We start from the raw sequence: 12,790 nt of genomic DNA, 5'->3' as shown, positions 1-12,790 counted from the left end.
CTGCATAGTTCATCATTTCCTAGCAATATCCTAACAAATAACTGCCATTGTTTTTCCTTTGTACCTTGTATAAAATATGTAACAATAGAATTATGTGATTTTAAAGTATTAGTTTTGTTCTAGATTAATTGCTTTTTTCGTTTTTAAAAAGAAATAGGAGACATATTATAGAATTAAGATACTCCAGGGTGTGTTTTATTGATCCACTAATACATGATTTGGGTGGTTAAAGTACTTAGCCTTTAGGTTTGCAGCTCATAATATACCCTAGGCATGAATAAATGGAATAATAAAATGTGCCCTGGAGTGTCTTGATGTCATATTAAAAATAATAAAATGCATGAACTGCTATATTCTGAATTCAAATAAATGGTTAGCTATGCAAACATCCAATACTCTGATTTGAATTAAACTGACACTTTTAAAAGCCTAATAATATGATTACTATACATAAAATTTTATTTGATATAGTATATTTTTTGAAATTTGTTTTCTAAAATTCATCTAATGGACTTGAAAAAAAATCTTGGTTAACTTTGAAGTACCCAAAGGCAAATGTCAAATACTTAAGTGTAGAAGTATCCTCCAGGAAAGTTCTTCACATTTTTGATTTCCAGGAAAGTGCTTATTTCATGATTTGTTATATTACCTAACTTCCAGGTCTTTTTCTCAACTCTGAGTTGATTTATTTTTATTTAATTTACTTTAAAATGTATTTCGTACTTTCAATATAATAAGAACTGACCCAGGAATTTGGCCAAGTATTGAGGAATCAAATATGAATAAAATGCATTTCCCAACTTCAGATGTTCACAGTCTGGAAGTGAAACACAGTCTAGAAATTATAAAAGTAATTTCATTCAAAGAGAAAAGTGCTCTAAGTCAGGGTCCTAGCTACTTCTGCCTATGGGATAGGGTGGGAGGCTTTATAAACAAGAACACATTTTTTAAAAATTTAAAGGAAAAGACAGCATGAAAACCCATGAGGCCAGTCACTGTTACCTAGTGAGGGGTGTTCTACCACTGGCTTAGGGTTTTGAGATTCTCCCTGAAGGCAATGGAAAATTGCTGAACACTTTCATTGGTGTTTCATTTTTTTATCAAGGGAATCATAAGAGCAAATTTATCTTTTGAAAAGATCCCTTTAGCAGCAGTATGGAAGATTGATTGTCCTAGGGTGAAGTAATTACAAAAGTTTAAGTGAGAGATGGTGAGGATCTAAAGAGTGGGAAGGAAATGCAGAGCAGAATTTGAGAGAAATGACTGAGTTAAAGCTTTCTCCCTTCACAATGCACACCAATAGACGGAATGTCTTGGTGACTAATAAGATATCGGATGCTGGGAATGAAGGGCGAGAAGGAAAGGAAGAGGAATTTTCGAATATTTAGTCCTCTTTAGCTGGAGCAATAACTAATACTAACCCAAGGCATGTGAGCACCTTTTACAATTTTATTAATCTTGTAAGACTCAGTATAAATTTTATTTCCTGAAAGAAATATTTTCTCAATCAACTAATCTAAACTCGCAGCCTCTCTGCTCCTATACATATAGCAACCTATGCATAATGGTATAAAATCATCTTGATATGGTATTGAAAGGGCCACCCCTCACCCCTCTGCCATCCCACTAAAGGAGCAAATTTTTAAGGGCTGGGATGCAGTCTTATTTATGTTAGTATTTCTAGTGCTTAGCTTAGTATTGCAATGCTTGTCATAGGACATAGTCAATACTATTGAAATTACATTCGGGAAATTATGCATACATATTGAACTTTTGGGGATTAAATAGGGGAAGAAAAAAAGACAAATAGGAAAACAAGTTACTCAGGAGCAGTAGAGCTACTTTATTGTGTGATAAACATTCATAGCATTTTGCCTTCATTATTCAGTTTTGCTTTCATAACAATCTTTTAAATCGGTAAATCTATTCAGGTTATTTCCTTTGTTAGCATCTATCTATACTTTTCTACTGTTTTCCAAAGGATATTCAACTTCCTTAGTAGAATAAAAAAGATATTCAAGCTCTGCTAACTTCTTATATCTGAAAGCTCATTCAATCTTATCACCAGGCAAGTTTTTCCATATCAGTGCTATATCAACATGCTTGTATTTTTCTCATACATCATATTTACTCACTTCTTGATATTTTGCATACGTTGTTTTCTCATGCTGAAGATATCTATTTATCTTTCCAGTTTCAGTGGAAGTATCACTTCCTGGTGGGAGACTTCCCTTTCGCTCCCTGTCTGAATAAAATACTCTGTTTTTCCATTTCATAATGCATATTTACTCTAACATTTAGTACACTATATTATGAGTCCTTCACTTTTGACTATGAGCTGCACCTCATTTCTAGTGAGGTAAATGTTACAAAGTTGGTACTAGGGCTCAATAATTGCTTTTGAATAAGCAGAAAATTTTCTTGTTGATGTCCCAATTCACCTCCTTTCAGGTAAAATAGTTATTTATATATGGCATATGCCTCTTTTATTTTCTAAATGCAAAATAAGAAAAACAAAATAATAACTACAAATATGTAAGTTAGGACTAAAAAAATAGAAAAGGAAGAAGCTATTAAGTAAAATCCAGAATACCTAATCACAATCTAGTCAGCTGGAATCAGAGAAAATAGTACGAAATCTGCATTTACAAAATGAATTAAACAGCATAAAATGCTATACATATAAATCATCTATTGAAGATGTAAAAAAGGTGGCACTTGAAATTCAAAGGCAGACATTTTTGCCTTTTTAAATCAACAAGAAAAAAGCAATGTATTATGTAATTCTATTTTGTAGTTTGTCAATGTTGTTGAAAAAGGACAATAACAATAACCATAAAAATGATTAATAACTGCACAATTAAAAAAGTAAATTCTGACCTCAATAGCATAGTGTATGTGGAGAAAGTAAAAGTGCAGAATTACTGCATGTGATTGAAGTTGTTACTAGCTGAGAAGACTGTTATAACTATAAGAAATTTTATACAAGCCCCATGTTAACCACACTAGAAAAACCTATATCAGATACAAAAATGACATAAAGGAAGAAAAATCAAAGAATATCACTACAGAAAGTTATCAAAACACAAAAGAAGACAGCAAAAGAAAAAAAGAGGAAAAAATTACAAAAAGACACAAAAACAACAAAATGGCAATAGTAAGTTCTTACAGTTCCATAATTACCATAAATGTAAATAAACTAACAAAGATATGATATTTTAAAAGATCCCACTATATGCTGTGTATAAGAGACTCACATTAGATTTAAGTAAATATATAGGCTGAAAAGGAAAGGATGGAAAAGGATATTCCATGCAATGGAAAATTAAATGAGAGAAGGGGTGGCTAAACTTATATCAGACAAAATAGACATTAAGTAAAAAATGTTGGTGAAAGATATTACAGAATAATAAAAATGACAATTCAAAAGAAATGTATAATATTCTAAATATGCATGCATCCAACATCAAAGTATCTCAATAGATAAAGCAAATATTGACGTCTGAAATAATAAATAGACAATACAATACTAGTAGGAAACTTCAATACCCCACTTAACAATAATAGACATATCAGGCAGAAAATCAATAAGGAAACAGCAGACTTGAACAACACTATAGAAGAAATGAGCATATATAGAAGTTCCACCCAATAGCAGCAGAATCTATTTTCTTTTCAAGAACACATGGAATATTCTTTAGGATAGATCACATGCTAAGTCACAAAATAACTTTTAATAAATTTAAGAATATTGAAATCATTCCAAGTACATTTCCTGACCACAGTGGAATGAAACTAGCAATCAATAAGAAGAGAAAGAATTTTTTAATTTACAAATTCACACAAATAATATACCTTTGAACAACCATTGGGTCAAAAAATAAATCATAATGGAAACTGGAAAATGTCTAGAAACAAACAAAAAAATACAACACGCTGAATCTTATGAGATGTAGCAAAAGCAGTGCTAAGATGGAAGTTTATAGTGATAATCACCTACATTTAAAAAAGACAAAAGACCTCAAATAAACAACCTAAAATTTTAGCACAAAGAAACACAAAAATAAAAAATCAAGCCTAAAGGTGACAGAAGTGAGAAAATAACAAAGATCAAAGCAGAAACAAAATAGAGAAAAGAAAATCAATAGAAAAAATTACTGAAACTGAGTTAGTATGCTGACAGATAAAATCAACACACATTTAATGTGACTAAACTAGAAAAAAAAAAAGAGAAAACTGAAGTAAATAAAATCAGAAATGGGAGAAAATGCACCATAACTGATGCTCCAGAAATTTTAAGAGATCATAAAGAACTATTATTTGCAATTATTTGCCTACAAATTGACAACCTAGAAGAAATGGATAAATTTATAAAAACATATGCCCTACCTCAACTGAAGCAAGAAGAAATAGCCTGAACAGACCAATAATAAATAAGGATATTAAATTAATAATTATCAAAAATGTCCCTAGAAAGAAAAAATACAGGCTAGATTATTTTATAGGCAAATTATGCCAAATATTTAAGAAGAATTAATGGCAATACTTCTTAAATGCTTCTAAAATGTAGAAAAGGGAACACCTTCCAACTCTTCTTATGAAGTCAGCATCATCCTGAAATCAAAGCCAGAGCAGGACACCACAAGGAAAGAAAATTATATACCAGTATCCCTGAAGAACAATAGACACATGACTCCTCAATAAATTACTAGTAAACCCAATTTAACAGAACATCAAAAAAATTATATATCATAACCAAGTCGGATGCAAGGATGATTCAACATATGCAAATAAGTCACAGTTGATACACACCAGTCACAGAATGAAGGATAAAATATCACCTGATCATTTTAATGATGCAGAAAAGAATTTGAAAAAAAATTCAGCACCCTTTCATGATAAATATTCTTGACAAATTAGGTATAGAAAGAACTTACCTCAACACAATAAAAAAATATATATGAAAAGCCCATAGCTATATAACAATGATGAAAATTTAAAGTTTCTCTTCTAAGATCCTGAAAAAGGCAGGATGCTGGCCTTATCTTCTTCTATTCAACATAGTACTGGAAGTGCTAGTCAAAAATATTAATTAAGAAAAAATAAATAAAATGCACTCAAATCAGAAAGGAAGAAGTAAAACTATCTTTATCTGCAGATATCATGACCTTATGTGTAGAAAACTCTAAAGATTACACACATAAAGAAACACAAATTATCAGAATCAACCAATTCTATAAAACTGCAGTGTACAAAATAAGCATACAAAATTGAATTGTTAATCTGTATAGTAAAAAGGAACTATCTGAAAAAGAAGTTAAGAAAACAACTCTATTTAAATCAACATTTAAAAATAATAAAATCCTTAGAAATATACTTAACAAAGGAGTTGAAAGACTTGAAAACAGAAAACCATAAAACAATACAAAAGAAATTGAAGCAGACACAAATAAATGGCAAAGTAACTTTTCTTCATGGATTGGAAAAATTAACTACTGTTGTTAAAATGTCCATATGACCCAAGGCAATCTATAGATTCCATCCTAATGGCATCTTTAACTAAAACAGAAAGAAAATTAAATGTGTATGGAACTATGGCTCCAAATAGCCAAAGCAATTTTGAACAAGAACAAAGCTGGAGGCATCATCCTTTCTGATTTTGAAATATGTTACAGAACTAGAATAATCAAAACAGTATGTTACTATCATTAAAAGCAGACATATATACCAAGGAAAATGAATACAGAACCTAGAAATAACTCATGTCTATACTTTCAACTAATCTTCAACATGAGTGCAAAGAATACACAATGAAGAATGGATAGTCTTTTCAACAAATAGTGCTGGGAAAACTGTATATGCACATGCAAAATAAATAAATTGAAACTTTGTCTCACATAATACACAAAAATCAACTTTTATAAGCATTAACACCTAAAATCATTGAACTCCTTATATGACTTCAATTTTAAGGCTTAGACATAAGTCTGAAACTGTAAAACTTCTAGAAGAAAACATCAGCAAAATTTTTCTTGACAGTGGACTTGGAAATAATGTCTTGCACATGATAGCAAACAGCACAAGCAACAAAAGTAAAAATAAACAAGTGAAATTACATCAAATTAAAAAGCTCTGCACAGCAAAGGAAACAATAAAATGAAAAGGCAACCTATGGAATGGGAAAATAGTTGGCAAACTACATTTGGTAAAATCCTAATATCAAAACATATAAGGAACTCCTAGAACTGTAACAAAAAGTAGCATGATTTTTAATAATGGGCAAAATAATTGAATAGATATTTATCTAGAGAAGACGTACAAATGGCTAACAGGTATATAAAAATTACTAATCATCAGGGAATGCAAATCAAAATCACAATGGGCCTCATCTCTTAGGATGATTATTATACAAAAAAAAAAAATAAGAACTATTAGCCAAGATGTAGAGAAAAAGAAACCTTTGTACACTGTTAGTGGTTGTATATTGGCTCAGCTCCTATGGAAAACTGTATGGATGTTCCTTAAAAAAATTAGAAATAAAAATGCCATATGACCAGCAATCCCACTTCTGGCTATATATCCAAAGGAAATAAAACCTGAAACTCAAAGAGATATCTGCACTCCCATGTTCATTGCAGCATTATTCACAGTAGCCAAGATATGGAAGCAACCTAAATGTCTGTTGACAGATGAATGAATAAAGAAAATGTGATATATATATAAATATGTATAAATTATATATATGAATATATATAAATATATAAAAATATATATGAATTATATATATTTATATATATTGAATTATATAAATATATATAAAATATATAATTCATATATATATAATTTATATATTTTTTATATATATATATAATTCAACCTTAAAATGATGGAAATCTTGCCATTTTTGACATGGATGAATGTGGAAGATATTAAGTGCAATAAGCCAGACACAGAAGGGCAAATACTACAGGATACCACTTACATGACTAACATAAGAGTCAGGCCCATAGAAGCAGAACGGGGAATGATAGTTTCCCAGGACTGGAGTGAGGAGGAGGAAGTGAAGAGGTATTGTTCAAAGGGTACAACATTTCAGTTATTCAAGATGAATAAGTCCTAGAGATCTACTGTATAGCATAATGCCTTTAGTTAACAACACTGTACTGTATATTTAAAAAATTGCTAAAAGGGTAGATCTTACATTTAATATTTTTATCAGTAATAATAAAGAGATCTGGAGGAAATTTTGAAGGTGATTGATAGGTTTATGGTATAGACTGTGGTAATGGTTTCAGTGGTATATAGCTATCTCCAAATTCATCAAATTTATACATTAAATATATACACCTTCTTGTATGTCAGTCACACCACAATAAAGTAGTTTATTTAAAGTCCACATGGGAAATGGAGAAATGGAATTGTAATAGACAGGACCTTCAAGTGCCTCTGCAGGTAAGAAGCAAGTGTTGCAGTTTTTTCACCCCTGTTATTCAGTGAGCAGGAGGGAGTGTTATAGCTCTTTTACTCCTACTGTCAGAGAGCTCTGGGTTCTTGTCTCACAACCAAAAGGAGTAAGGCACACAGACAACAGAGAGTGAGTAAGGCAGAGCTGGATTTATTAAGTGACAGAAAAGCTGTTAGAAAGGAGTGAGGACCCAAAAGAGGGTTATCAGCTGTGGGCCTAAGTTCAGTGTTTTTATAGACAGGAGTACACTGCCTGGTCTGCAGTCCATCTTGGAGAGAGCACCACTCGGAAAGAGACATGATAGTGAATAGAACCAATTGGAGGCAGAGAGGAAGGCTTGGCTTTCAACCAATCATGGGCTGGAGTGATGTTACACTTTATGCAAACAAAGATTAGGTCCACAGCCAATTACAGAAAGATAGGTATATGTAAAATAGGTGAAAAGTAAGGACCAATCGGGAGGAATCATGTGAAATGAGACAAAGGCATGCCATGGAGAGAGAAATGTGTCCAAATAAGGAGTGGAATTCATTCATCTGGGTTCACAGAGTAGGCTTTTCATTCAAGGGTGCAGGCTCTTTCTTATCTGGAGCCTGCAGCTTGATTTTCAGGCTGTTCTTGGTTTGAAGGAGTTTTGCTGAGGACCCACTCTAACTGCCTGCCTGACTGGTTTCTTCCTTTTTCCTCTCTCACAAGAAAGTTTAACCATTTTCTGTGATCTTTCCTGGAAAAGCAAATTTTCTAAAAACATGAGTTCATAGCACATTAGGGTACACAATTCAAGTTTACATTACATGTATGATGTGGAATTTGAAGTGAAGGGGTCACAAATAATAACAATGGCAGCAACAACAACAACAAACTGGTCTTCATTCTATAAAACCCCTGGAATCCAGGAAAGAAGCAAATACAAAGTGAAACTGTAGAGCCACTCATGTGGTACATAAAGGTACAAGCAGCTCCCACAACCCAATGAAAGATACATTTATAACAAAAGATTTTAAATCAAAATAGAGAATTAGAAGATAAAAACATAAAGTTTATGCCATCTAAAATCTCAGAGTGGTCTGAAAGAGACTATAAAATAAGAATGAATGAAATTTGTAAGGAAATAAAGGAAGACTTAGAGACTACATGAAAAGACAGAGCATTTGGTTGGGAGAGAGGGAGAGCACATTTGAAAAACAGCCAAATAGAACTTTTAGCAATGTCATATATTGTCAATAAAATAAAACATTAATTGATAGGTTAAATAGCAGATTAGCCTTATTTAAATAGAAAAAAATTAAGTGTAATAAAAATGTTAGAAAATTCAGAAGATTCAGCATAGAGAGATTTAAACATGAAATTTATGAAAGAAAGGTTAGAAAATATGGAAAATTGGCTTATAAATGCCAACATATGACTAAGAGAATTTCTAAAAACAAATAATATGTGAGATGCAACATTTAAAGTTATAATGGCAGTTTCCCAGAATAGCTATAAGCCATAAATTCTTAGGTTGAAGAATCAGGTATTGCATTCACCAGAAAACAAACATAGTAAAGCCGCATTTAAACATCTTATAGTAAAACTAAAAAACACACAAAACATAAAAATTGGATAGAAATGGTATTTATTTTACAATGATATTAGAATTTTAACAACAGCTGACTTCTCACATGAAATAAAGTCCTTAAGATAGAATGTCTTAGGCTGGTATGGTGGTTCATGCCTGTAATCCTAGCACTTTGGGAGGCTGAGGCAGGCAGATCACCTGAGGTCAGGAGTTCAAGACCAGCCTGGCCAACATGGTGAAACCCCATCTCTATTAAAAATAAAAAAAATTAGCTGAGGGTGGTGGCCCATGCTTGTAATCCTAGCAACTCGGGAGACTGAGGCAGGAGAATCACTTGGACCATGGAGGCAGAGGTTGCAGTTAGCTGAGATCATGCCACTGCACTCCAGCCTGGCCAACAGAGCAAGACTGTCTCAAAAAAAAGAAAAATAGAGTATCTTCAAATATCTGAAGGGAAATGGCTATCAACCTGGAATTCTGTATTCAGGAGAGCAGGAGGAGGAGATAATTTCCTTTCCAATAGCAGTTTACTACCTAATAGGAGGAAATTGAGTAAAAGCATATAAAACTCTTCCCAGCTAAACTCAAAGCTAGGTGAAGACAGGGATATATATATATATATTTATTTTTTGTACCATTGTATCATCTGCTTCCCCTGGAACTAGAATATGCCTTATACATAGTAGCTTCTTGGAAATAAACATGGAAGAGAAGAAATTAATTATGTACACCTTCTTGAATGTCAATCATACCCCAATAATGTAGCTTTTTTTTTTTTTTTTTAAGTCTACATAGGGAAATGGAATTGTGACAGACAGGACCTTCTAAGTGCCTCTGCAGGTAAGAATCAAGTATTACAACAACTCCTGTTTGGCAAGTGGGAAGGAATGTCATGGCTCTTTTACTCCACCACTGGCGAGCCCTGGGTTCTTGTCCCACAATCAAAAATAATAAGACACACAGACACCTGAGAGTGAGTAAGGCACAGTTGGATTTATTAAGTGCCAGAAAAGCTCTTTGCAAGGAGCAGGGACTGTAAGCTATTTGAAGAAATTATGTGTATATTTAGTTTGTGTGCCATTGTATCCTCTGTTTCCCCTGGAACTAGAATATGCCTTCTACAGAGTAGCTTCTTGGAAATAAGTATTGAAGAGAAGAAGGAACAAGAGAAGTGAAAGAGAAGAGGAAGGTGAGAGCAAATATATGATTTTTGGAAAATAAATATATTTTCAAATATATTCAATAAATTTAATAAATAAATTTATTTTGAACATTAATACATTTTCAAAAAGAGAACTAAAAACATATGTCCTGACTCTCACTTGAAGATAAATTTGTACTTCAGTTGGAAAGAAATTGAACCTAGAAAAAATGAAATTGAACACAGAAACAATGTTGAGCAAATAAACTGGTAAACATTTTGCCTGCAAAATAAGAGCAAAAGCAACAACCAAAACAATCATTTTGTTTAATAGCAGGAAGTTAATAAACAATGTGTCACTTTAGTACCAATCAATATGAGAGATATGGCTCTTTGGACTCTAGTTCTTGAAATATGCTACTGAATTAGCTTTAGTCTTAGTTGAATCCAGTGTGCAAATTACAACTTAGGAATAAGCACTAAAATAACAGAAAGATAATATATAAGATCCAAATCAATAAAGAGCAAATGAAAAGTGACATTATTCCAATAGCTATTTCAATAAACAGTAATTTATTTAAAAAGAAAGGATTAAAAATAAAGAAGGAATGAAACCATAGTGTATAGGAAACAAAAAGCAAATAAATATGTATAGATAAACTCAGCAGTAATCAAATATAAATAGTTTAAACTCACTGTTAATAGATTTAAAAATTTTAATCTGCAAATGTAAATAGGAAGACCTCACTAAATAATAGATTATGCACTCATTTAAGATTTAAAAAATAATAATTAATCCTCTTGTAAACCTGCATGAGAATTTTCTTTCCCTGAGTCATATGTCATGAAGTGGGATTTCTGGGTCTTAGGTTATGCATGCACACATCATTTCCTTAAGTATTTCCTATTGCTCTCTAGGTTGATTGCACAGGTTTTGCCCTCAATCTCTTCACAATGCTTGGTATAAAGTCACATTCTAATATTGCCAATCTGATGAGTGTAGTGTTTATTTGTTTTAATTTGAATATTTTAGATTAGTGGTGAAGTGGGGACTCATCTTACACTTCCTAGCTAGACAGGCATTTCTTTCTGTGAATAGCAATTAATAGTAAGCCTAGTTTTTGTTTTCCTTTTCATTGTTGATATGCATATTTTCACATATTTTAGATATCATATTCTTGACAATTCCAGAAATTTTAAGTATTTTCCTAATTTGCCCCATATTAAGTTTGTCTTCTAAGACAACACAACTAAGAAAACAAAACTTTATTTTTATTTTAGCAAATTTCAGTAGTTTTAATGTTATAATTTGAGTTAATAATTATCATTTAAAAAGTTACTATGAGAATTAAAGAAAGGGGAAAGAAATGTGACTGGTGGCTCGACAGTGAAGGATAGGTTTATTTTAGAGAAAACAAACCTGAGAAGGGCTTCTGGCCATGTTAGGTCGGAGCCCACTCTCTTACAGACTAAGAGTTTAAGAGTTGTTTTTTTGTTTGGTTTTGTTTTTTGTTTTTTGGTTTTTTTTTTTTTTTTTTTTTTTGAGATGGAGTCTTGTCTGTCACCTAGGCTGGAGTGCAGTGGCGCAATCTTGGCTCACTGCAAGCTCCGCCTCCAGGATTCACACCATTCTCCTGCCTCAGCCTTCTGATGAGCTGGGACTACAGGCACCTGCCACCACGCCCAGCTAATTTTTTGTATTTTTAGTAGAGGCGAGGTTTCACCGTGTTAGTCAGGATGGTCTCAATCTCCTGACCTTGTGATCCACCCACCTCAGCCTCCCAAAGTGCTGGGATTACAGGTGTGAGCCACCATGCCTGGCCCAGACTAAGAGTTTTTAAGGATTCAGGGTTGAAGAGTTTAGCAGAGGTTTGGGCTGCTTCTGTTTCTGTTTGTTGTGCTTATCTGGGAGGGAGAGTTGTGTGTCTGTTCCCAAACATCTTCCTGCAGCTGCTGGCATACTCCCCAACACTGGATTCTGCTTTTAGCTTTCCTGTCTTAGCGGACCTGAAGGGTAAGGAATGTGCTATTAAGGCCCACTGTTTTCTGGGGCCCATTGTATGAGGGTGAAGTTTGGCAGTTACCCAAGAAACTTTACCCCCACTTCCTTTTGTGCTCAAGCTATCTTATCTGTGTTTTACTATCTGCCTTTTCTGCTTGTAGTTAGGACAGAAGTGATTTCCTTGAAATGCATGAGGCTAGAAAGGGAGCTGGAACTTAAAGTGGTGGTGTTTGTCTGAGATTACAGTGTTCCTGCTCTGTCAGTTACTCTATAACCAAGGTTATAAAAATATACTTTCACTTTATTTTTTAAAAGTAGTTTTATGGTGTTACTTTTAACACTTTCAAATATGATGCCAGCTGTAGGACTTTTGTAGATGCTATTTATCATATTAAAGTGGTTCATTTATATTCCTAAATTGCTGAGAAGTTAATTTTTATAAATACATTTTTAATTGTTTCAAATACTTTATCTGCATCTATTATTAAGATAATGTGTTGTTTCTCCTTTAGTCTGCTAATAGGAAACTTTCATTAAATTATTTTCAAATCGTCAATTATCTTTGCATTACTGGATTATTGCTGGATCTAATGTGCTAATTTTTAAACAAAAATTTCAACTTTA

The sequence above is a fragment of the Pongo pygmaeus genome, chromosome 10 (assembly GCF_028885625.2).
Source record: "Pongo pygmaeus isolate AG05252 chromosome 10, NHGRI_mPonPyg2-v2.0_pri, whole genome shotgun sequence".
NCBI lineage: Eukaryota > Metazoa > Chordata > Mammalia > Primates > Hominidae > Pongo > Pongo pygmaeus.
The sequence above is the reverse complement of the archived record's forward strand: the minus strand, read 5'-3'. Positions refer to the sequence as shown.